This window comes from Urocitellus parryii, unplaced genomic scaffold (genome assembly GCF_045843805.1).
Source record: "Urocitellus parryii isolate mUroPar1 unplaced genomic scaffold, mUroPar1.hap1 Scaffold_71, whole genome shotgun sequence".
Lineage (NCBI taxonomy): Eukaryota > Metazoa > Chordata > Mammalia > Rodentia > Sciuridae > Urocitellus > Urocitellus parryii.
The window spans coordinates 1,263,209-1,290,969 of record NW_027554142.1 but is presented as its reverse complement, the minus strand read 5'-3'; the positions used below and the strand labels follow the sequence as shown (position 1 = coordinate 1,290,969).

Here is a 27,761-nt window from a genome sequence, read left to right as displayed (position 1 = left end):
TGAATATGCTACACAGAGCTATGATGGTTTCTACTGAGTGGTAAAATTCACAGAAATTCCACATTACTCATGTCAGAATCATTCCTTGTGCAAAGTTTGATGTAGATGAAGATAAAGTGGTTTCTTGATCAATAACTGCAATTTCTTTCTTTTAAAGGCAGTGGGTTTCTTGTATCTGTAACCACAATAGAAAGATCATTGTTTAAAATACTTTGATGATTGATCTACTCTAATGTTACATTCTCGATAGGAGGGACTAAGAAGAAACATGAACTAGTAACCATTGGAACAGAATTAATCCTATATGTATATCACTTACAGTTCTATTACAATTGGCCCAGGTTTAATCTCATCCATCTCCATGAAAGCAAAACATTGGTGCTGGTAAACCTTTTTTTAGGCTTGTAGTGTTTGAATTCAAAGAAGATAGCTGCACCTAAGGAATTAAAACAAACAACATAAGCCAGAGACCACACATTTCTTATGTGTCACCAGAAGCCTATGATTTTACAAAGTAACATGTGTCAAACAGTCTGATGACACAACTGTTGATAACTCACTGTGGCTGTCACTCCAAGCTCTGGTACTAGCATGTCTGAGTGACATTTCTCCATATCATTTAATTCTACAAAGTACAACAAAATTGTATAGCAAGAATGTAAGTTATGTACACAGGTAGAATCATAAACTACCAAAGAATATAAAATATTAAATACCACAAGAAAAACAGAAGTTACTTAAGTATCAGCAGTACCTATAGAAATGGTTTCAATAAGCCCCTATATTAGAATAGAAATTTAAAAGAGTTCCTTTAAAAAAATTCTACCTTATATCATTTCTCTCCCTCCTGAAACCACCATGCCCAGATTGTCCTTTCCATATTCTTACAAACTAACTGCCAGTTATAGTATCTTTTTACCCAATGCATCTTATTGAAAGAAAAAATAATAATTTAACTGTTAGAAAGTAATCATTAGGTTCCTAAAAGGACTTAAGGTAATTATTAGGGAACCTGCTTCCTTAACTCTGTATTATGAGAAAAGCTTCCCTATCAAATAATATTTAACCACATTATTACACAACTAGATAATGCAACTGCTAATTCTCATATTTTAAAAAATTGTTGATTTGACTTTAAGTCAATATTCATAACTATGTGACATAAGATCTTGTGTTAAGGTCACTATGAACACAAACCCAGATAAGTACTGTGTCCTTAAGAAGTCAGTAACTGATAATTACAAACCTTTGGTTAATTTTTCAATATGCTTCTGGAGCTCAATGTCCACATTAAAATGAACATATGTATCTTCTTGAAGCCACAGGAGTATCTTGCACAGGAGTTAAGTCTATGCCATTCAGATCTGGAGAAACAAATAAGTTTCTGCTTATGAGTATTCACATATACAGACGGAAAATATAGAAACTGCAAAGGTTACACTTCCTAAAGAGGCATGGAAAGAGCTGAGAGGAGATTCTCAGGCTAAGAGATTCCTATTTGGTGTGAGCAAGTATGTGAGAGTTGTTGAAGTTCATGGGGTATGTGGAGAGAAATGAATATAGACTGGTTAGGAGACCCCATGAAGGGGACAAGGAAGCCTTTACATGGCAAGTGGACAAAACTTGATCTTCATAGTGAAGTGGTAAAAAGCACAAACATGTTTTTCTTAGGGAATAGCCCACTATATTTTTCTATGCAAAAACCAAAAAAATCTGGAGTATATAATTTGCCACAATGGAGCTCTGCCACCAATTTCTAACTTTGATCAAGTATATGACTTATTTAGAAAAGCCTATAAACCTAACCTTATAATTTCCCTGTTAAGAACCAAAAATGGATGAGAACAGCCAACAAAACCCTTTTGTTAATGAATAATTTTTCATATATATTATCTAAATTCTGGTTATACTGTTTACAACATACCCTGAATTTACATCAACAAGATGGTACGTTAGATATAGTTTTTATTTTCTGGGTTTTAAAATCTCAGTTTAGTCAAATTCAACATGGACTCATTTAATAACTCCTCAGTGTTTATGTGTTATTCATTTATGTGTCTCAAAAAGCTAAAAAAAAATTTAGTACATTTAATAATTAAAAAATATTTACATAAAAATATTTCAGTTTAACATATGCAAAGGTAATTTAACATTTACAACATCATTAAATATTTTTGTGTTTTAAGTATACTTTCTGAATGAGTATGCAGTTTTACAAATGGCCTATCAAACAATGTAAATATTTTCCAGTACACTATATATTTGATAACTGGTAACATCGGAATTTAAAAGTGTACCAGTATTAGTGCTGTGGATTATGTTCTTTAAATAAATGTTTTTCTTTATGGTCATATTTTTCTTTTAATTAGCACTAATGAACCCATGGATCTGACTTTATTTCTGCAATTGATAAAAGTTCCTCCATTTAATGTCAGCACCGATCTGTTCCTTTGGTGCAAAACTACAGATTAAAATAAGCCATTTGTACTAACTATAGTTATTTCTGTAAAATGGTATAATTTATTCCTTAATCACATCATCATCCCACGGGATTGCTTTCAGGGCATAGATGTTATGGACGCACCCTACTTCCCTGTCCCCTGATTTTCATCTGCCTCTTTAGGACTCACCTAAGTAGATACCTCACTAGCACAGGAAGAAGAAGGGGCTGAAGCAGGAGAGATGGGAAAACAGGACATGGGGCTTTGTGGAGAGAAATGAATATAGACTGGATAGGAGAAGGTGAGGGGTGCTATTGTTAATGTACATCCTGAAGGCTGTAGCTGCTGTTAAGGACAATGTGTATGTTTAGTCTGCACGTTAGATGGAATCTGAAGAGCAAAAATCTATACAAACTCAAAAGCAAAAGTGAGTGTATAAGTAGGAAATATTTTTTGTAAGTCTTTCGAACTATGTTCTGTTCTGATCTCTTCTAGGATTTTACCTCATTATAGAATGCATTAAAGTAAGTTGTCACATATACAAGACCATCCCCTGTCAAAAACTTTGTTCCATATGAGAAAAGACATAATGCAATTTGCCAGTTATTTACCCTTTACACTAACTGTAATATAGGGATCAATGCACTGTCCAGCGTCTCTCAGACCAATTTTCTCAATCCTGATAGTGAATAATGTCATTCCCGGTTCTGATGGCAACGTTGGTAATAAAGTACCTGGCAACAGAGAAACCTCAATAAAAGTTAGCTCCACCAATAATTCAGAGTAAATACTTTGACAAACAGAAGATATAGCCTACCTCTTAGGAACTAGCTAGGCATTATGTATTTTTATTTCCAAAATTCATGAACATCTGATGTTATACTTTTTTAGAAAAATATTTAATTTTACACGTAATATATCTGCATTTCCCAACCATACAATCACCTTCTATAATAATAGTATATAGTATGTATAATAAAAGTATGTTAAAAACATCACTTGAGGAAGCCCAATTATATATAATAGTATAATATGCTCACATAATATTTATATTCCATATGTACTTCTATATTATACTCAGCATCTTAATATGAAGTGGTAGAACAAAGACAAGAAAACCTTTTAAAATACTAGTTATACTGTTCTAAAGTCTGAGACATTTAATATCAGAGTTGATCAATACATTCTTCTCTTTAGTTACTCCTAATAAAGAAAATAATTTACAATTTCATATTTATGTTTTAATTTACATAGTCTAACTTCTATTCTTCATTCTATTTTGTATGATTTATTCTCTCAGAAATTAGTACTATACAGACTGCCATATAAAATGGCCATTTGTATAACTGAACATTTTCCCCAAAACCAACTAAAATTTTTAAAACTAAAAACCCACCCAGAACAACATGACAACATTCACCCACCAAGAACATATGAAGGAAGAAATCAACTGTTCACTATGTTCCCTTTTTTGAAACTACCAATAGAGAACAGATGCAAATAAGCTGATTTTAATCAAGTATGTATACAGAACCTCAAAATACACTTAACAAAAGATTTTCAAGTTTCTATTCAACAATGTGTTATGCTACTTTTAATGATGAGTTATTTGAAATACATGAAGCAATCAACACACTACATTTGAAAATACACATTTTATTGATGGCAAATGTGGCTTGAGGAAATTTTGGGAGGTGATGAGAATGTTCTGAACTTGTATAGTGATGACAGATGCAAAACTCTATAGAGGTGTCAAAAATCGATGAATTTTATACTTACAGAAGGGAAATGTTATGAAATGCAAATTATACCTCAACAGTGCTGTTAAAAATGTATTACTTTCTAATTTAAACAATACAGACAAATGCAATAATGGGAAGGCCTGGAGGCTGCATTCCATTCCACTGTTGCATTAACAAACCTAAATCCTCACTAGGTACTGTTTTCTCAGATTCTTCATGTTAGCCAATTTTGGTATATAGAGATCAATCATTTTAATTTGCATTCCTCTGAAGATTAATAAGGTTGAGCACCTTTTAGAATAAATCAAATATGATTTCCTCTTTTCTGAAGTGTGTTCAATTATTTTGCTCTATTTTTTATTGAGATGTCTATCTTATTGAGCTGTAGGAGGTCTCTATTATTTTGCTGGACAAATGTTTTACAAATAGCTTCTTAGTAGTTTTCCTTTATAAAGACTTTTTGTTGAAGTAGAGCATATACATCTTAAAATGTACAAATTGTTAATACAGTTTGCTGAACTTCCACAAAGTGAATACACCTGTATAACTAGTATCAGATCTAGGAAAGATATGATCAGCCTCCTAGGAGTGTCCTTCCCCCCACCCTGTCCAATTCACTCTTCCAAAAGATAGCAACCATTGCTAACTTCTAACACCAAGTATTAGTTTTGAATGTTAAGAATGACTTTTCTCTGCCATGGTGTCTTCTGATTATGATAAATACTTACTGCTAGTAATATCAAATTTCTTAATCTCTTCCTTTACAATCAGTGATTTTTATGTCATATTTAAGAAAACTTACCCCACTCCAAAATCATAAAGGTATTATCTTGAAAGCATTTTATTGTTTTGTCATTCACACTTAATTCTATATGTCACACAGAATTATTGACTACGGTGTATATTAGGAGCTTTAATTTCATTCAATTTCACATAAATACTCAATTGTCTCAGCACTACTCATTAAAAAGACTGACATTTTCCACCACTGATCCGCAGTCCCACCTCAATCATAAATCATGTGGCAATCAGTTTCTGAGTTTTCTATTCTGTCTTACCGGACTGTTTATCCTCTTACCACTAATACAGTATCTTAATTCTATAGCTGTATAAAAGGTCCAGATGAGTTTCAGAAAGAGTCTATCTTTATAAACTGCTTTGTCTAATTTATGAACTAGTATATCTCTTTACATTTTAAAAATCATAACATTTATTTAATAGAACTTTATTTGACCTAAAAGCCTTAAGAAATAAAGACCTACAGATCCAGGGAAAACTCCTGTTTTTATGTTTATGTTCCATGAAGAATGGATGGCCATGCAGAAGTGACTGGAAAAGGGGGTGTGAGCTAATGGTAAAAGGCTGCCAGGGTCCCAGCAAGCCCTGTCTGGTCAGATTCTTCTTGGCCTCTCTGTATAGCCTTCTTTCCTTCTGGACCAAAGGCAGGTCCTGTCTGGAATGTGGGTTTTTAAGGGAGGGGGTAAGGGAGGGTAGGGGGACAGGGAGGGAAAGAAAGAGAGAGATGGGGGGGAGAGAGAGAGAGAGAGAGAGAGAGAGAGAGAGAGAGAGAGAGAGCGAGCTTTCTAGGTTTTATGACTGGCTTTGAGAAGGATGAAGGACAGGAGAGCAGGAGGAGGGCAGAGGTTTTGCTGCTGAGGTTGCTTTTGGGATTCCAATCTCCTTCCGGTAGAAGTTCTCAGCAGGCCAAAACCCCACCCTTTGGGCTATCATATTCTGATCTGACCCTGCCCACCTTCCCCCTCTCCCTCCCTCCTCCTCTATTTCTCCTTTAAGAAGGGAATGTGTAGATCTTTCCATCTTCTAAGATCTTCTTTGATTTCTCTTTAGGGTTCTGTAGTTTTCATTGTATAGATCTTTGACTTCTTTTGTTGATTCTCAAGTATCTTTTTTATTTTTTGAGTTTATTGTGAATGGGGTAGTTTTCCTTATTTCCTTTTCAGAGGCTTTGTCCCTGATATACAGAAATGCCTTTGATTTATCTGTGTTGGTTTATATCCTGCTCCTTTGCTGAATTCATTTACTATTTCTGGAAAGATCTACCTTGCTCTTGGATAGGCAGAATTAATATTATCAAAATGACCATACTACCAAAAGCACTATATAGATTTAATGCAATTCCAATCAAAATCTCAATGGCATTCCTCATAGAAATAAAAAAAGCAATCATGAAATTCATCTGGAAAAATAAGAGACCAAGAATAGCTAAAGAAATCCTTAGCAGGAAGAGTAAAGTAGGTGGCATCACTATATGAGACCTTAAACTATACTACAGAGCAACAGTAACAAAAACAGCATGGTATTGGCACTAAAACAGACTGGTAGACCAATGGTACAGAATAGAGGACACAGAGACTAACCCACAAAATTACAATTATCTTATTTTAGACAAAGGTGCCAAAAACATGCACTGGAGAAAAGATAGCATTTTCAACAAATGGTGCTGGGAAAACTGGAAATCTATATGCAACAAAATGAAATTAAACTCATAACTCTCACCATGCACAAAACTTAACTCAAAATGGATCAAGGACCTAGGAATTAAGCCAGAGACTCTGTGTCTAACAGAAGAAAAAAGTAGGCCCTAATCTTCATCATGTGGGTTAGGCCCCAACTTCCTTAATAAGACTCCTATGGCACAAGAATTAAAACCAGGAATCAATAAATGGGATGGATTCAAACTAAAAAGTTTTTTTTCTCAGCAAAAGAAACAATCCGTGAGGTGAACAGGGAGCCTACATCCTGGGAGAAAATCTTTACCCCTCACACATCAGATAGAGCACTACTCTCTAGGGTTTATAAAGAACTCAAAAAGCTAAGCCCTGAAAAAAACAAGTAACCCAATCAAAAAATGGGTCAAGGACTTGAACAAACACTTCTCAGAAGAGGATATACAATCAATCAACAAATATATGAAAAACTTTTCAACATCTCTAGCAATCAGAGAAATGTAAATCAAAACTAAGATACAACTCTAGTCAGAATGGCAGCTATTATGAAGACAAACAACAATAAGTGTTGGCAAGGATGTGGGGAAAAAGGCACACTCATACATTGCTGGTGGGACTGCAAATTGGTGCAGCCAATCTGGAAAGCAGTACGGAGATTCTTTGGTAATCTGGGAATGGAACCACCATTTAACCAAGCTATTCCTCTCCTTGGACTATACCCAAAGGACTTAAAGACAACATACTACAGGGACACAGCCACATCAATGTTTATAGCAGCACAATTCACAATAGCTAAACTGTGGAGCCAACCTACATGCCCTTCAGTGGATGAATGGATTTTAAAAAATGTGGCATATATATATATATGTGTATATATATATATACACACTCAATGAACTTTTTAAAAAGAGAATAAAATCATGGCAAATCATGGCATTTACAGGTAAATGGATGGAGTTGGAGAAGATAATGCTAAGTGAAGTTAGTCAATCCCCAAAAAACAAATGCCAAATGTTTTCTCTGATATAAGGAGGCTGACTCATAATAGGGTAGGGAGGAGGAACATGGGATGAATAGTTGGATTCTAGATAGGGAAGAGGGGAGTGAGGGAAAGGGAGGAGGCAGGGGATTAGCCTCCTAATGAATGTGGAATGAATGGGATGGACATCATTATCCAAAGTACATGTCTGAAGACACAAATTGGGTGTCAACCTACTTTATATACAAACAGAGATATGAAAAATTTTGGTATATATGTGTATTAAGAATTGTAATGCAAAAAAACAAGTACATCTATAACGTGAATTGGCGTGAACATACTTTATACAAAGATATAAAAAATTGTGCTCTATATGTGTAATAAGAATTGTAATAGACTCCATTGTCGTGTATTTAAAAAAAATAAAATCAGTAAAAGAAAAAGAAGGGAATGGGGAGTGGGTAGGGAAAAACTGTGGAATAAACCCAAACTAACTTTCCAATGCACACATGTGAATATACTATAATGAAACTCATCATTTTGAATATCTGTAAGATACTAATTTTAAAAAACGTAAATAGATCAGTAAATTGGATGAAAGGGAACAGTGGGAGGGAGGATGGGGAGGGTGAAGGGACTGAATTGGAGCAAATTATATTCCATGCATTTATAATTAGTCCAAATAAATCTAATGTCAAGAATAACTATTATGAACAAATGAAAAAAAGAATAGTGACTTCACTGTTTTTATAAAATGCATTCTCATAAACAATTCAATCGAGAGAAATGAAAAAAGTAAAAGAGAATGTACAATTCAACATCTCACCAACCATAACAATTATTAAGTCACTCTTCCATCTTTTTCCCTAATTTCAAGATTGTTCCAGTTTCCTTTTCCTTTTGATATTCTTTTATTTCTTTCAACAAAGGTTTATTTTCTACATAAAATTGTTATATTTCTTTTGTTGAATTTATAATAAGGTCCTTGATATTATTTAATACTACTATAAATATTATAATAGTTCATTTTTTAAGCAACTATTACTTGTTTGAGATAGAATTGATTTGTCTGTACAGATTTTATATCCAGGAACCACATCATCTTATTAATGAGTTATGAATAGTTTTTTTTGCATATTCTCTATATATTCATAAATATGCAAATAAAGAACATCCCCCCTTTTATATTTCAGTTTTCTTGTCCTAGTGCAGTAGCTAGGGCTTCCAAAACAATGCTGATGAAAAGAAGTAATAGACACTCTTGTTTTGTTCAAATTCATCATTAAACAATTTTGGGCTGTAAATGTCATGTAGCCATGTTTTATCAAGTTAAGGATGTTTTTCTGTCCTTTGCCAAGAATTGTTTAAAATCAAGGCTGTATTTCAAACTTAACTGAAAACTTTTTCTGCATTGTTGACAACATTATGAAATCTTTCCCCTTAATCTGCTAATGTGAACTATCTTGATAAATTCTGCTAATAATATATTTTGAAAAATCACTCATTAGTTCATGGAGATTTTCTGAATTATTTTCTACAGTATCCTATGTATCATAGTTTATTCAGCCAATCTTCATATGGCAATTACATTATTTCTAACTTTTTATCATTATAAAAAACACCTCAACAGAGAATCTGGTGTATATGCAAGTGTTTCCCCCTCTTTTTCCTGTATTTTACGGGTGCATCTTCAGAGTAAATTCTCAGGAATGGGATTGCTAAGGAAAAAAGTATGTACTTATATGTAAGAGAATGCTCAATTCCCCTCCAAAGGAACTGCACCATTTTTCTATTCCCACAAGTGATTAATAAGTACCTATTTCCCCTAAGACTCACCAACAGTAGCTTTAATTTATGGTTTTTATTAAAAATAAAGTTGAGTATCTTTTTATATGTTTTTTTTTTTGATGTTGGAATTCCTATTCTATTCTTTTTTTTTTTTATTTATTTTTTTTATTGGTCGTTCATAACATTACATAGTTCTTAATACATCATATTACACGGTTTGATTCAAGTGGATTATGAACTCCCGCTTTTACCCCGTATACAAATTGCTGTATCACATCAGTTACCCTTCCATTGATTGACATATTGCCTTTCTAGTGTCTGATGTATTCTGCTGTCTGTCCTATTGTCTACTATCCCCCCTCCCCTCCCCTCCCCTCCCCTCCCCTTTTCTCTCTCTACCCCTTCTACTGTAAATCATGTCTTCCATTTGTATTCTCTTGACTTACCCCTCCTTACCTCTTATATGACATTTTGTATAACCCTGAGGATCGCCTTCCATTTCCATGCAATTTCCCTTCTCACTCCCTTTCCCTCCCACCTCTCATCCCTGTTTACTGTAAATCTTCTTCTCAAGCTCTTCGTCCCTACCCTGTCCTTGTTTACACCCCTTATATCAAAGGAGTCATTTGGTATTTGTTTTTTAAAGATTGACTAGCTTCACTTAGCATAATCTGCTCTAATGCCATCCATTTCCCTCCAAATTCTATAATTTTGTCATTTTTTAATGCAGAGTAATACTCCATAGTGTATAAATGCCACATTTTTTTTATCCATTCATCTATTGAAGGGCATCTAGGCTGGTTCCACAGTCTTGCTATCGTGAATTGAGCTGCTATGAACATCGATGTAGCAGTGTCCCTGTAGCATGCTCTTGTTAGGGCTTTAGGGAATAGACCGAGAAGGGGAATAGCTGGGTCAAATGGTGGTTCCATTCCCAGCTTTCCGAGAAATCTCCATACTGCTTTCCAAATTGGCTGCACCAATTTGCAGTCCCACCAGCAATGAACAAGAGTGCCCTTTTCCCCGCATCCTCTCCAGCACTTATTGTTGTTTGACTTCCTAATGGCTGCCAGTCTTACTGGAGTGAGATGGTATCTTAGGGTAGTTTTGATTTGCATTTCTCTGACTGCTAGCGATGGTGAGCATTTTTTCATGTACTTGTTGATTGATTGTATGTCCTCCTCTGAGAAGTGTCTGTTCAGGTCCTTGGCCCATTTATTGATTGGGTTATTTGTTATCTTATTGTCTAATTTTTTGAGTTCTTTGTATATTCTGGTTATTAGGGCTCTATCTGAAGTGTGTGGAGTAAAGATTTGTTCCCAGGATGTAGGCTCCCTATTTATCTCTCTTATTGTTTCTTTTGCTGAGAAAAAACTTTTTAGTTTGAGTAAGTCCCATTTGTTGATTCTATTTGTTAACTCTAGCGCTATGGGTGTCCTATTGAGGAATTTGGAGCCCGATCCCACAGCGTGTAGATCATAACCAACTTTTTCTTCTATCAGATGCCGTGTCTCTGATTTAATATCAAGCTCCTTGATCCATTTTGAGTTAACTTTTGTGCACGGCGAGAGATAGGGATTCAGATTCATTTTGGTGCAAATGGATTTCCAGTTTTCCCAGCACCATTTGTTGAAGATGCTATCCTTCCTCCATTGCATGCTTTTAGCCCCTTTATCAAAAATAAGATAGTTGTAGTTTTGTGGATTGGTTACTGTGTCCTCTATTCTGTACCATTGGTCCACCCGCCTGTTTTGGTACCAGTACCATGCTGTTTTTGTTACTATTGCTCTGTAGTATAGCTTGAAGTCTGGTATCGCTATACCGCCTGATTCACACTTCCTGCTTAGTATTGTTTTTGCTATTCTGGGTCTTTTATTATTCCATATGAAATTCATGATTCTTTTATCTATTTCTACAAGATATGCTGTTGGGATTTTGATTGGCATTGCATTGAACTTATAGAGAACTTTTGGTAATATCGCCATTTTGATGATGTTAGTTCTGCCTATCCATGAGCAGGGTATGTTTTTCCATCTTCTAAGGTCTTCTTCTATGTCTTTCTTTAGGGTTCTGTAATTTTCATTGTATAAATCTTTCACCTCTTTAGTTAGGTTGATTCCCAAGTATTTTATTTTTTGGGGGAATATTGTGAATGGAGTAGTTGTCCTCATTTCCGTTTCAGAGGATTTGTCGCTCATATACAGGAACGCCTTTGATTTATGCGTGTTGATCTTATATCCTGCCACTTTGCTGAATTCATTTATTAGCTCTAATAGCTTCTTTGTAGACCCTTTTGGGTCTGCTAGGTATAGAATCATATCATCTGCAAATAGTGATAATTTAAGTTCTTCTTTTCCTATTTTTATGCCTTTAATTTCTTTTGACTGTCTAATTGCTCTGGCCAGTGTTTCGAGGACTATGTTGAACAGAAGTGGTGAGAGAGTGCATCCCTGTCTTGTACCAGATCTTAGAGGGAATGCCTTCAATTTTTCTCCATTCAGAATGATGCTGGCCTGTGGCTTATCATAGATTGCTTTTACAATGTTGAGGTATGATCCTGTTATCCCTAATTTTTCTAGCGTTTTGAACATAAAGGGATGCTGTACTTTGTCGAATGCTTTTTCTGCATCTATTGAGATGATCATATGGTTCTTATTTTTAAGTCTATTGATGTGGTGAATAACATTTATTGATTTCCGTATATTAAACCAGCCTTGCATCCCAGGGATGAATCCTACTTGATCATGATGTATAATTTTTTTGATATGTATTTGAATCCGATTCGCCAGAATTTTATTGAGGATTTTTGCATCAAGGTTCATTAGAGATATTGGTCTGTAGTTTTCCTTCTTTGATGTGTCTTTGTCTGGTTTCGGAATCAGGGTGATGTTGGCATCGTAGAATGAATTTGGAAGTTCTCCCTCTTTTTCTATTTCCTGAAATAGCTTGAAAAGTATTGGTGTTAGTTCCTCTTTAAAGGTTTTGTAAAACTCTGCTGTATACCCATCCGGTCCTGGGCTTTTCTTAGTTGGTAGTCTTTTGATGGTTTCTTCTATTTCCTCTATTGTTATTGGTCTGTTTAGGTTGTCTATATCCTCCTGGCTCAATCTGGGCAGATCATAGGACTCAAGGAATTTATCTATGCCTTCAGTATCTTCTATTTTATTGGAGTATAAGGATTCAAAGTAATTTCTGATTATCTTCTGTATTTCTGAAGTGTCTGTTGTGATATTGCCTTTTTCATCCCGTATGCTAGTAATTTGGGTTCTCTCTCTTCTTCTATTCATTAGCATGGCTAAGGGTCTGTCAATTTTATTTATTTTTTCAAAGAACCAGCTTTTAGTTTTGTCAATTTTTTCAATTGTTTCTTTTGTTTCAATTTCATTAATTTCAGCTCTGATTTTAATTATTTCTTGCCTTCTACTTCTTTTGCTGTTGTTTTGCTCTTCTTTTTCTAGGATTTTGAGATGAAGTATGAGATCATTTATTTGTTGGTTTTTTCTTTTTTTGAGGAATGAACTCCAAGCAATGAATTTTCCTCTTAGAACTGCTTTCAATGTGTCCCATAGATTCCGATATGTTGTGTCTGTGTTTTCATTTAACTCTAGGAATTTTTTAATTTCCTCCTTGATGTCTTCTAAAACCCATTGATCACTCAGCAACCTATTGTTCATTCTCCAGGTGATGCTTGCTTTTTCCTTTCTTCTTTTATCATTGATTTTCAGTTTCATTCCATTATGATCAGATAAGATGCATGGTATTATCTCTACCCCTTTGTATTGTCTAAGAGTTGCCCTGTGACATAGTATATGGTCTATTTTTGAGAAGGTTCCATGTGCTGCTGAGAAAAAAGTGTAGCTACTTGATGTTGGGTGGTATAGTCTATATATGTCAATTAAGTCTAGGTTGTTAATTGTGTTATTGAGTTCTATAGTTTCCTTATTTAACTTTTGTTTGGAAGATCTGTCCAGTGGTGAGAGAGGTGTGTTGAAGTCTCCCATGATTATTGTATGTTGGTCTATTAGACTCTTGAACTTGAGAAGAGTTTGCTTGATGAATACAGCTGCACCATTATTTGGGGCATATATATTTATGATTGTTATGTCTTGTTGGTGTATGGTTCCCTTGAGCAGTATGAAGTGTCCTTCTATATCCCTTTTGATTAGCTTTGGCTTGAAATCTATTTTATTAGATATGAGTATGGACACTCCTGCTTGTTTCCGCGGTCCATATGAGTGATATGATTTTTCCCAACCTTTCACCTTCAGTCTATGTATATCTTTTCCTATCAAATGCGTCTCCTGTAGACAGCATATTGTTGGGTCTTGTTTTTTGATCCATTCTACTAGCCTGTGTCTCTTAATTGGTGAGTTTAAGCCATTAACATTTAGGGTTATTATTGAGATATGGTTTGTTCTTCTATCCATATTTGTTTATTGATGTTACTAAACCTGATTTGTTATCCTCTATGACTACTTTCCCCCCTTTACTGTCCTACCTCCCATTGTTGGTTTTCAATGTTGTTTTCCATTTCCTCTTCCTGTAATGTTTTGCCAAGGATTTTTTGAAGAGATGGTTTTCTAGCTGCGAATTCTTTTAACTTTTGTTTATTGTGGAAGGTTTTAATTTCATCTTCTAACCTGAAGCTTAATTTCTCCGGATACACGATTCTTGGTTGGAGCCCATTGTCTTTCAGTGTTTGAAATATGTTATTCCAGGATCTTCTAGCTTTCAGAGTCTGTGTTGAGAGATCAGCTGTTATCCTGATTGGTTTACCCCTAAATGTAATCTGCTTTCTTTCTCTTGCTGCTTTTAAAATTCTCTCCTTATTCTGTATGTTGGACATCTTCATTATAATGTGTCTAGGTGTGGATCTCTTATGATTTTGCACATTCGGCGTCCTGTAGGCTTCTAGGATTTGGGATTCTGTCTCAATCTTCAATTCTGGGAAGTTTTCTCGTATTATTTCACTGAATAGACTGTTTATTCCTTTGGAATGGAGCTCTGTGCCTTCCTGTATCCCAATGACTCTTAAATTTGGTCTTTTGATATTGTCCCATAATTCTTGGATGTTCTGCTCATGGTTTCTTAGCAGACTTGCTGAGCTGTCTATGTTCTTTTCCAGTTGAAATACTTTGTCTTCATTGTCTGATGTTCTCTCTTCTAAGTGATCTACTCTGCTGGTAGTATTCTCAATTGAGTTTTTAAGTTGGTTTATTGTTTCCTGCATTTCTAGAATTTCAATTTGTTTGTTTTTTATTACCTCTATCTCCCTGTGAAATTGATCTTTGACTTCCTGGATTTGTTTGTCAATGTGATCTTTCATTGTCTGATTTTGCTGCCTCATGTCTTCCTTGAGACTCCAGATCATCTGAAGCATATATATCCTGAACTCTTTATCTGATATTCCATCTGTTGCAGCTATTACCTCTTCTAAAGTTGAGTTGACCTGCATTGCTTGTGGTCCTTTCTTTCCTTGTCTTTTCATACTGCCCGCGTTTCTTTCTGCTTGGTGCAACTGTTGTGTTTTGAAATTTACCCCCTATTTATTTATGTTGCTCTTGTATACTTGAAAAGTCTCCCTTGCAGGTGCGGGCGGCGGCTGTGCCCCTACTCCAATTGGGGTGACGTGTCTATCACGCTGGCGGCTCTCTGGGCCTGTTCCGGGAGTGGAAGGCAGCTCTGCTCTGTCCCTATTCCAATTGGGGTGTCGTGACTACAATGCTGGCAGATCGCTGGGCCTCTTCCGGGCGTGGGCGGTGGGCTTGGCTGGCGGGATTCCACCTAATGGCAGTCCCTAACCTCCCTGCTTGCTAATTAATGGCTTCTCTGAGGCGCCACGCCTTCTGTAGCTGCGGGGCAGGCCGCGCGAATCAGTTGGCCTGGATCTCCGGGGTCCTGCTGCTGGCTGTTTTGATGTTACAAGCTGTTGGAGAGTGGTGGTGTATTCTTCAGCTTTCCCGGATGGTGGCCACTGACTGCCTGGATGGAGTGTCCGCTGTTTTGATGTTGCACTCTGAAGGAGAGTGGCGGTGTATCCTTCAGCTTTCCCGGATGGTGGCCGCTGACTGCCTCGGTGGAGTGTCCGCTGTGGGGGATGGGACTGTACCGCTTTCTTCCCCTTCTGAGAACCCGAGCTCGGCCCAAGGGTCCGTGTGGGCTTTGCTGGTGGGATTCCACCTAATGGCCTTCCCTAACCTCCCTGCTTGCCAATTAATGGCTTCACTGAGGCGCCACGCCTTCTGTAGCCGCAGGGCAGGCCACGCGAATCAGTTGGCCTGGCTCTCCAGGCCCTGTTGCAGGCTGCTGGGATCCCTGGCACTCTATCACTTTGATTTTTCTGCTTGCCCCTCCCCCAGCGCTGGCTAGCCAGGTTTCCTTTTGGCTGCTACTGGGAGGAGGGGTTGGAGGTCAGGTGTCTCTGGTTTCCCCCTAGCCTGTATGGAGGCTCAGCTTGATACTCCCTCTCCCGGCAAGCCTAGGAGAGATTTTATGCGAATTCCCGCTGTCTGGGGGGTGAGCTAAATGACACCGACCTGTTTTGATGTCGCACTCTGAAGGAGAGTGGCGGTGTATCCTTCAGCTTTCCCGGATGGTGGCCGCTGACTGGCTCGGCGGAGTGTCCGCTGTGGGGGATGGGACTGTACCGCTTCCTTCCCCTTCTGAGAACCGGTGCTCGGCCCAAGGGTCCGTGTGGGCTTGGCTGGTGGGATTCCACCTAATGGCCTTCCCTAACCTCCCTGCTTGCCAATTAATGGCTTCACTGAGGCGCCACGCCTTCTGTAGCCGCAGGGCAGGCCACGCGAATCAGTTGGCCTGGATCTCCGGGGTCCTGCTGCTGGCTGTTTTGATGTTACAAGCTGTTGGAGAGTGGTGGTGTATTCTTCAGCTTTCCCGGATGGTGGCCACTGACTGCCTGGATGGAGTGTCCGCTGTTTTGATGTTGCACTCTGAAGGAGAGTGGCGGTGTATCCTTCAGCTTTCCCGGATGGTGGCCGCTGACTGCCTCGGTGGAGTGTCCGCTGTGGGGGATGGGACTGTACCGCTTTCTTCCCCTTCTGAGAACCCGAGCTCGGCCCAAGGGTCCGTGTGGGCTTTGCTGGTGGGATTCCACCTAATGGCCTTCCCTAACCTCCCTGCTTGCCAATTAATGGCTTCACTGAGGCGCCACGCCTTCTGTAGCCGCAGGGCAGGCCACGCGAATCAGTTGGCCTGGCTCTCCAGGCCCTGTTGCAGGCTGCTGGGATCCCTGGCACTCTATCACTTTGATTTTTCTGCTTGCCCCTCCCCCAGCGCTGGCTAGCCAGGTTTCCTTTTGGCTGCTACTGGGAGGAGGGGTTGGAGGTCAGGTGTCTCTGGTTTCCCCCTAGCCTGTATGGAGGCTCAGCTTGATACTCCCTCTCCTGGCAAGCCTAGGAGAGATTTTATGCGAATTCCCGCTGTCTGGGGGGTGAGCTGAATGACACCGACCTGTTTTGATGTCGCACTCTGAAGGAGAGTGGCGGTGTATCCTTCAGCTTTCCCGGATGGTGGCCGCTGACTGGCTCGGCGGAGTGTCCGCTGTGGGGGATGGGACTGTACCGCTTCCTTCCCCTTCTGAGAACCGGTGCTCGGCCCAAGGGTCCGTGTGGGCTTGGCTGGTGGGATTCCACCTAATGGCCTTCCCTAACCTCCCTGCTTGCCAATTAATGGCTTCACTGAGGCGCCACGCCTTCTGTAGCCGCAGGGCAGGCCACGCGAATCAGTTGGCCTGGATCTCCGGGGTCCTGCTGCTGGCTGTTTTGATGTTACAAGCTGTTGGAGAGTGGTGGTGTATTCTTCAGCTTTCCCGGATGGTGGCCACTGACTGCCTGGATGGAGTGTCCGCTGTTTTGATGTTGCACTCTGAAGGAGAGTGGCGGTGTATCCTTCAGCTTTCCCGGATGGTGGCCGCTGACTGCCTCGGTGGAGTGTCCGCTGTGGGGGATGGGACTGTACCGCTTTCTTCCCCTTCTGAGAACCCGAGCTCGGCCCAAGGGTCCGTGTGGGCTTTGCTGGTGGGATTCCACCTAATGGCCTTCCCTAACCTCCCTGCTTGCCAATTAATGGCTTCACTGAGGCGCCACGCCTTCTGTAGCCGCAGGGCAGGCCACGCGAATCAGTTGGCCTGGCTCTCCAGGCCCTGCTGCAGGCTGCTGGGATCCCTGGCACTCTATCACTTTGATTTTTTCTGCTTGCCCCTCCCCCAGCGCTGGCTAGCCAGGTTTCCTTTTGGCTGCTACTGGGAGGAGGGGTTGGAGGTCAGGTGTCTCTGGTTTCCCCCTAGCCTGTATGGAGGCTCAGCTTGATACTCCCTCTCCCGGCAAGCCTAGGAGAGATTTTATGCGAATTCCCGCTGTCTGGGGGGTGAGCTGAATGACACCGACCTGTTTTGATGTCGCACTCTGAAGGAGAGTGGCGGTGTATCCTTCAGCTTTCCCGGATGGTGGCCGCTGACTGGCTCGGCGGAGTGTCCGCTCTCTTTTTATATGTTTAACGGGTATTTTTAAATGTGTGTGTGTGTATGTGTGTGTGTGTGTGTGTGTGTGTGTGTGTGCACGCGTGCGCACTAGCTCATGTTGTCTGTTCCTCTCATGTATTCTGCTTTGGTTATTACAATTAAAATTTTTCTTTATATATTAAGAATGTTGGGTTGGGATGTAGCTCAGTGGCAAAGTGTCTGCCTTGCATTTGCAAAATCCTGGATTCGACCTCCAGTTCCCAAAAAGACAAAAAAAGAACCCACCCCACCCCACCCCAAAAAACCCCCAAGAATGTTACCTCTTTTATGTCTTACCTCTTTACTACTTTTTTTGACAGTCAAAAGATGATTGCTTTACAACTTTCAAAGTCTTTTTGATGTTAACATTATTTTTTCCAAGTTGATATTAAACTTGTTGTTACTTTGGGGTAAGTCAATTTTATAACCTGTCATCATCTAGATCTTTCAGTTGAAATGGTAGGGCTGATGCTACATTCCTTACCAACAATCTTTTTGCCTGAGACTACACAGTAAGGTTTAATGTAATCATTATGCTTCAAATAAATTAATATGGAGGCAATAATTTCAAGTCTGAATTTCTTTTTTAATTCAAGGTAGAATGTCAAACCTTGTGCTTCATGATGAAGGAAGCTGACTGTAATTAAGATCATAGATTACATAGAAAGGTGCCTATTTAAGGTGTTTCAGAATGGTCTATGATGTGCTCTCTCTCTGCATGGTCAACTCCTATATACTCAGTGAGTCCTAAATCTGTCTAGATTTATTGAACTCCCTCAGCCCTTCTTTTTGCCAACCTATGACATTGGTTCACATCTCTAATCATAATCATGTGCTTTTGGCTCTGTCTTGCTGACTACACAATAAGCATTCTGAAAGGTGTGGGAACTGTTCCTTTTGTAGTATGCACAAGGATTAAACAGATCTTTGTTGAAGAAATATTTTATTGAATGAATGACTGAATTTCCAGTTCTAGAGGTTATCATTCTCTAGTAAAAAATGGATAGAAAAATCTATATCAATGAGTGAAGAAAAAATAAACATAAAAGAAGATCAAATACTAAAATAATACCGTACCATCTATAGCTCCCAGATTAGATGAAAAAGGGTGCATGTTTCTGCATCAAAGATAAAACCATGATAGTTGTAAATTGAGCCAATGCATTAAAAGGAAGATTTCTAAGTGAAGAATTAACATATCCAATTACATAGTGTAATATGAGAACAAGTCAACTACATTCATAAAATTCTAAGACTAACAAGGATAAGAAAGAAACCACTACACACAATCCAGTGTAAACTGTGCTATTCCAGCTAGATCATCTGCTCTCAGATCTAGAGCAAAGATCAGAAGAAATGTTCTTCCACATGGAATTGCTATGTAAATAAGAAATAGCTAACACTTGTGAGTATTTGTGATGTGCCACATACTATCCTAATCCTCTCATCTAATCCTCACAACAATAGTTTAGTTCTATTTTTCAGAGGTGAAAAGTGAGGCATAGAAAAACAAATTATCAATAATCACACAGCAGTTTGGCTACAGAGTCCATGCTTTTAACCATCATGTCCCATTTTAACATCTTTATTTTAATTGTCCCTAAAGCCTTAAAAGGAACTGCAGGAGAACCTCCCCATCTCAAGCTTCTGCAAAGTTCCTTTTGCCATGTAACATAACAGTCACAGGTTCCCAGGATTAGAATATAGACATTTTTGTGAGGCCACTATTTATGCTTCATACTTTTAAATATGGAAAACTCTAAATGGCTACTGCTGTCCAAACCAAGTTTTCAATAACATCCCAGGGATGTTATTGAACTGTCACTAAGAACTCCAAGTAAGGGAGTGATTAAAAAAGAGTAACATTTGAACTTTGTACACTGGGCAATGCACATTCACAGGAATGGACAGAGACTGAGTAGCCCAGATAGCAATATGATAGGTCTTTAACACTCATATAGCAGTGAGCAGTAGGACTGTGTTCATTTGGTTAATTCCACTTTCAGTTTTTACTGCAAGACAAAGGAAGACATTGGTAGCTGGTGAGCCCCAAGTTGTACTGAACACAGAAAGCACGTCTTTTTCAGACTTATCTGCCCCAACCACCTCTTATGCACCAACCAGAGCAGGCATGCTCTCACTGGTGTCAAAAAGAGCTGGAAGGAATTACTCAATTCAGTGTGATTTTTCTGCGAGAGTAAGATTCTAAGCCTAAACCTAAAGACAACTCTGATAAAGTAATGACAATGAATTAGAAGGTTTGGAACCATTTCACCACACTACTGTAATAGGGGACACCAAAAAGTCCATCTTGTTGATGGAAACTGTTTATTAAAAGGTGGTACTTGGGTAAAAACTCAAGTTGCTCTATTTCATTGTGCTTCATCTGTGGAAAACAATTTATGAAGGTAGCTATGGATCCCCCAAATGGCTGTTTGTTAAACACAGACAAGTTCACTCAAGAATGTTTTAAAAACTGTGTAAAAGCGTCTGACCTAGCCAAGAATGTTACAGCCACTGCCACTGTGGAGAGGAAAGGGAATTGTGCAAGTAAGGCCTCTGCCTCTGCTGGGCACCCCGCAGCACTGACACAGACCAAGCAATGAAGCACCACTCTACCTGCAACAGGTACAGAAAAACAATGGGAGAGCATCTGAAGCCCCCCCACCCCCCGCCCATCGCCCACAACTTCTTTGTTCCAAGAGGATGCTGAGAAAAATGAAGGTCTGAGTATCAAGTAGGATGGCCTCACATTCAGTAGTCTCTGTGTAGCCATAGAGATCATGGAGAATCAGACAATGAAAGGACCACCAGCCTGAGGATGAGTCTGAAGTGACATGGATATGAAGGTCAGAGGGATCCTTAAGACCCTGTTCTCACATGCAGAAGAGGAAGTCATTTTTTTCTTTCAACTTTTTATTTTTGCTTTTTAAAAATTTCTATTGTTTATATCTCATATCATACCATAAGGACAATTTCTAGTCCAAAATTGGAAATGGCATGACAGTCTTTGTTCCAAAATAGTACATTATTGAGTAGGTCAGAACATAAAAGAGGAAAATTACCAAAGATTATATTTTTAAAAAACATTGATTTGAGTTTGCTTATTGAATAATTTCATTTGCTTGGATTTTTACACGATATTGTACAAATGTTTGTCACAGGCATTTACTTCAATAAGAGGTGAGTCAGTCTTCATTTTGCCTTGGTGCTTGGTGAATTAAATGTCATGAATAAGGAGTACAAAATTTTTTGTCCATACTTTTAGGACAGAGATGAACCTGATATCTAAAATGTAAACTAAGCATTATCATATGTATGTGATTATATATATCTTCTTTGTTTTAGATTTATCATACTTGTAATTAAATTCAGATGTCTGATACTACCAATTCAAAGTCTGTCACACACTTTTTTTTAAGTGCACATTTCTTTGTGATTTTAAAATGCAATAAAAATGATATATATAAAATAATGTTTTCTATTATTTTGGGATAATTTTAACATAATTTAAAATAATGGTATTGACAAATCATTATTTGGCCATAACATTTTGTAGATGGCACAAAACATGAAATGGGTCTTAAAAATCTAACTAGAGAAAAATTTTGAAATTTGCACTGCACATCTGCAATTTGTACACACATACAAATTGTGTGAAAATATGAAAACACATGCACAATTTCTTTTGGTTGGTAACTGATTAGTAGTTGAGAAACTGGTCCAACCTTTCAAGATAAAGAGTAAAATCATAAGAAGTTTGTTCACTTTGAAATTATATTAAAAGTTTGATAAAAATCTTAGGGGTCATTAGCATTCAAATAATAATATTTCTAGGTCTGTGAAAAATTATACCTGATTAAAGTTGTTTGTATATAAGTTATATGAATATATTCTTGTTTTTATTTTCTTTATTGACTGGTACTAGAAATATGTATTTTTCTGTGTTCAGAAATATGTGATTTGGATAATGGCTGAATTCTTAAGTGTCACCATCATATCTGGAAAAAAATAATAAATACTCTCACAAAACCTAAGATGAATCAGTGGGTATATCCTTCATACACAGATGCCATTTAGCATGCAAGGAAGAGTTACTACAGGTGTTGGGTTAAAAATTTGAGTGGCCAGAGGACTTTCAAGAAAAAGCAGGCCAGATGTTGCTTAGAGCCTTGATGAAGAGCCTACTCAATAGACATTTCCTATGAACCAATTTCTGCAAAGCTCTGGAGAAAACCTTTTGACTTCAAGTGACAAGATTCATGGATTAAAAAAAAAAAAAACTGAGCCAGACATAATGGTGCATGCCTGTAATCCCAGGAACTTGGCAAGTTAAGGCAGGAGAGGCCAGCCTGGGCAACTTAGAAAAACCCTGTTTCAAAATAAAAAAAAAATAAGTCAAAGAGCTGGGGATGTAGCTAGGTGGTAGAGCACCCCCGACTTCAATCCCCAGTACTATAAACAAACAAGAAACAAATTATAAAAAAGAAATCTTAAAATGTTTCCAAAACTGCTTGAGAGTAATAGAATATTAACAAGCCTTAAAACTATTGAAATACAGCTAGGAGAACTACCAGATAACATTGAATGGTATTTTCCTTTCCTTTCAATATAAGTACATGACTGGATGAGGGACTTTGGCTCTGACTGTTCGGCTCAGTCTGAGAATTTGAGACTTTGAGAGAAAGTAAGTGCACGGAGAGCCAGAGTCTAACTGCATACTTTGGTGGTATTTACTGCTTAACCCTAAATATATTCTGAAATTCTGTGAAATAAGGATGCCCTAATATTCATGGAACAGCAATGAATATTTTGTTGCAGTTTTCAACTTTCTATATGCATGGGTAAGAAAACACTGCACTTTAGCTGAAAATGAAATCCATATTTGCTTAACTCTCAAGTTCAACTCAGAATTGAATATTTATGCAGGAAAGAAACAAGTACAGGTTTGATATTAAAGAAGTAAGATTCACTCTTCATTTTGAGTTTCAAAAAACATTTTTGTACATATCTAAGACTATATAAAAGATGAATAACCAATACAAATCTAGAATAATGTTGAGATTGCTAGGCTTATGTTTAGGTCACTCAGAAATGTTTTTTTTTAATTTTGTCTAAAATTGTGTCATGGCTATTTGTGCATGTGGTACTAGGAAACGAATGTAGGGCTTCACACAGGTGAGGCAAGCACCCTACCACTGAGCTACATCCCTAGTTCTTTCTATTTTGAGACAAAGTCTCTCTAAGTTGCCCCCACTGGCCTCAAACTTGCAATCCTCCTGCCTCAATTTCTTAAGTAGCTAGGATTATAAGCATATAATCCTGGCCAGCTATTTTTTTAAAATTTGTATTACTTTGGTTTATCATTTAGAAGCTTTAATATTCAACATGATAAATAAGTTTTCAGGTAATAAATAATAGGTTATAAATTTATATCCTCTATTTAAATGAAATCTACTGAGATTACCTTAAGAAAATTAAACTACTATTTGTACTTAAGCCAGTTAGTGTTTAAAGCAGTACACAAAAGTTACTGTTTGTCTTATGAGAATTGAAGGCTTTGAAAATGATATTAATGTCAAAGAAAGGTTTAACAATTTTTTATTCTTTTCAAGAAAGGTTGGATAAAAATCCATTTTTAATTTTAAATGGGAATAAACTACTCTTGGTCATACCATAGTCATATATTATACTTCATCTCATTAGTTTAACAGTAGTAGTGTTTAGCATGTGTGTTTGTCAAAACTCATAAAGCTGCACACTAAAAAAGATGCCTTTTATATATGTAAGGGACACCTTAATAAATATTTTTTAAAAAGATCATAATAAGCTAGATGCTATGGCACAAGCCTGGAATCCAGGTGACTTGGGAGGCTGAGGAAGGAGGATCCCAAGTTTAAGACTAATCTCAGCAACTCAGTGAGGCCCTCAGCAACTAAGTGAAATCCTGTCTCAAAATAAAAAATAAAAAGGGCTGAGGATGTGGCTCACTGGTAAAGTACCCCTGTGTTAAATCCTCAGTACCAAAAAAAAGTACAACAAACTTACAATTATATAAATTACGTGAAATAAAGGTAATAAAAATGTTATAATTCTTAGAAGCACCCTGCCATGATAATATAGACACAACAGCCTTATCACAACTGAAATCTTGGATGTCCACAGTATAACAATTTTTTCCCATTCTATAATTAAGTTAAAGGTTAAATTGTCCTTCAATGACATTTTCAATTTTATAATGACACAGGCCCTCGAAAATATGATCGCAAATCAAATATTGCTAATTGAACTATATGTACTCTTTCTTACTTTGAGGAAAATAATTCAGGGAATAGAAGGGTTTAGTGAGCTTTCTGTATCTCTGAAATAAAATACCAAAATGCTATATCAGAATACAAAAATCTAATTACTTTGGGCTTAATCTTTCATAGCAAATAGACTTAAGTTACAGAGTTTCTTTTCAACTCAGCAACCTGAAACCCATAAAGACCTTAATCTGTCCATTTCATGACTTACATCATCTGCTTCAAGGTTCTTGTTTGCTACAGAAGTATAGCTAGTGAACAAATAATCAAACCAGAAATTTATAGAACTGGAATCTATTTCAAGTACAGCATGTGGTTTGAAAAGGAAATAAAAAATACAGAAAAATTTTAGCAAATTTATTTACCTCATCATCTCAGCAATCTTGAAATTTCCTACAAATATGACAAGTAAAATATAACTCTTTCTTCATAAGGACAAACAGATTGGAAATAATTACCTTGTATCAAAGAAACACTAACAATAACATTTTATAGTGACTGTAATTTTTCCAATAATCCTATGGTGTAGGACTGTTAACACCATTTGGAAGTGATAATGAAAATACAGTAGCCACCACTACCCCAGCAAATGAAAAGTATCATGCCAAATGCTTTGTATGTGGTGCCTTAATTTTCATTGTAACCCTATGAATTAGGCATTGTCAACATCTCCTTTTATAAAGAATTAAGTACAGTCACTTAACTACTGATTGGCAGATGTTAGACTCAAAAGCGCAGGTATCTTGTTTGTCTAAGCCTACACTGTTTATATTTCAAACGTCTTCTACCAAAGAGTATTTAAATTACTGAATTATGACTTTAATTATGAAGTTTTCTGGATGATATATATATTATACTTAATTATACCATAAAGCATAAAAAATGCATCACAATAGTACAGTGTTATTTCCACACTTCCAAAAAATGAACTAGTTCATCAGAAGTAAAAACTGTGCACTGTATAAGAACAGAAGAAAGTATAGAAGTGGAAGAGGCAAAAAATTTACTCAGGGTGCTTGACTAGGGTATTTTACAACCTTGTCAAGATCTTCCACAAATAAAAAGGACTTGCTATGTATTCTTTATTTCCCTGTTAAGGGCAACTGTTTAGTATCTGTTCCTCCAGGTCCAGGTTTCACAATCATATATGATTATTTAAAGAACAGCTAGATATATAAAGAAAAGAATTAACATAGCAAACAGTTACTCTAGAAAGCCTACTTACAATGTTGGTCCATGGCTAGCATCTGGGAACCTGGATTTCAGCAGGATTCCCATCATGCCCTGTTAAGAAGATCACTGTGCCTAAACCGTCCATGCAAACAATATGGTTTGTGCTGAACACTTGCTTTCTTCCTGGAGTCTTTAGTTTTGGTTCATGCTAACCCCAATAAGTGTCTTTTGTACTGAATCTCTACAGTGTTTCCCCAATAGACAATTTTTTCATTTCACAGGTGTGAAAGAATGTTGAGAGAATCAAGTACATATTTGACTCTGCTGGGAGAGGACTCTTAGAAGTTTGGTTTCCTCTGGAATTTGCCTGTGTGCCTTTACACTTTGCTGATTTTGTTCTTGTGTTTTCTTGTTGTAATGACTCAGAATACAACTGTGAGTACAGCTATATGCTGAGTCCTGTGGGTCTTCCTAGCCAATCACTAAACACTGGATGTTTTGAGGATCCCTGACACAAATAGTAAGATACTTTCACAATAAACCGATAGCTACCGCTAACAAAATGGCCATGATAATTTGCTTAAGATTGGCAAACCTGGAGATGTTTTACCCGCCACTAACAAGTACAAAAGTAAGTTCCAAACACCTGACCTTGAATTATATAATGTACATTTTTTGTACCCACTAGGCACTATAGCAGGAAAAGAATCAGAAGACCCTGCTCCAGCACCACCTTCTTCTTCATCTTCTTCAAATTCCAAATGCTCTTCCTCACCAGGGGCTGAAATTCTCCTATATAAAAAAGGACAGAAAAATTAGTGAGCTACCCCACTTAATACACCAGCTAACCCTCATAGCCACTAACTTCCCAGATAAGATGCTGATTATTAGGTTAATGTTGATATAAATGTCAATGTCAATCATCTCATTGCTACCAATGGTATCAGCCATATCACCAATACCAAATTTGATAGGGAAAAAAATCCAGAAATATTTGAAAAACAGGCATGAAATAGATAATAAAATCAGAAGACAAAATATGGATGCTTATTTATTTACCTTAATGGGACAGGCTGAACATCAAATGGAAATTCTTTATTATATGTGAGAATATACTTTAGGACTAGAATAAATACATAGACCAACATTAGTCTTATATCTTAGTCTTACATGTTATGTAAGACTTATATATTAGTTGGTCTTATATGTTATATCTTAAATTGATACTTTTAATCATATTTTATAGTGTATTAACCACACGTTAATATATGTATTTTAAATTCCGAGCTTCACTATCATTTCAAGACTCTGCAATTGACTACTGAGTGTCATAGCAAAATAAAAATGTCCATAGTGGACTGCAGGTACCAGTATTTTCAGAGTACTGTAAGATCTCCAAGGAAAGTCTCAGAGCCCTCATAGAAAATGAACCATAAAATAGTTCTCCAATGTACAAGGTCCTAGGTGATATGAGGTACCAGTGAAAGAGAATACCTCTTCTCCTGAAGTATTTTAATTAAAAGATTGATACTGAAGATGACTAATTAAAGAGAAATAGATAATCACATCTTATTCTTTAACCTCAGTAGATTTCCCTCAATACTTATCACACTGGTAAGGTTTGTAGCAGCAAGGTTACAATTCTAATATTCCTTTTATGATGAAATTTATTGTATATGTGTACACACATATATACATGCATATATATGTGTGTGTATACACACACACACACACACACACACACACAGCAGACTTTCTCCTCAGGGAAGTCATCAAACAACATAATGCTATCACCTCTTGTGTCCTGGTTGATTACTTTCTGGCATGTAAGCCTACAGACAGATGTTATACAATTCTATCTGTATCTGGAAAAGTATTTTATGAAATTTATTGTTTCATTCCCCAATTTATGGGTTCCTAGTGACTATCTGCAATTATTTCAAGGTGAATATTTAGCATTATTAATTGTGCAACCCATGGTTTTTACTCTAATTACTCAGACTTTGAAATTACAAACACATTCAATAAAAATTGTCAATAAAGTAAAAAAATAAAAATAAAAATAAAATAAAATAAATACATACATGAAGACTTTGACCAGAGACACTGAGGAACATGGCTTGAGGGCATCTCAGGGTTAGGAAGACCACACTTGTCTCAGGCCCAAGGGTAAAAGTAAGATTCCTTTGAGGAGAGACCAGAGGGGCCCTTGAAGTGGTCTCACCTGCCAGCCACTCAGGCTCTCAGAGGCTGCTGTAGCCATGGTCTCTGGGTGGCAGCGGACCTCGGCAGCGACCATGTGGTGCTGGTTTTGCAGGAAGGCAGGATGCTGGAGCCAGAGGGTCAT

The 27,761-nt window shown here is 37.4% G+C and overlaps 1 pseudogene; it reads right to left on the bottom strand.

The window, feature by feature from the left end:
• LOC144252957 (axin interactor, dorsalization-associated protein-like) lies at positions 1 to 27,761 on the bottom strand (annotated as a pseudogene).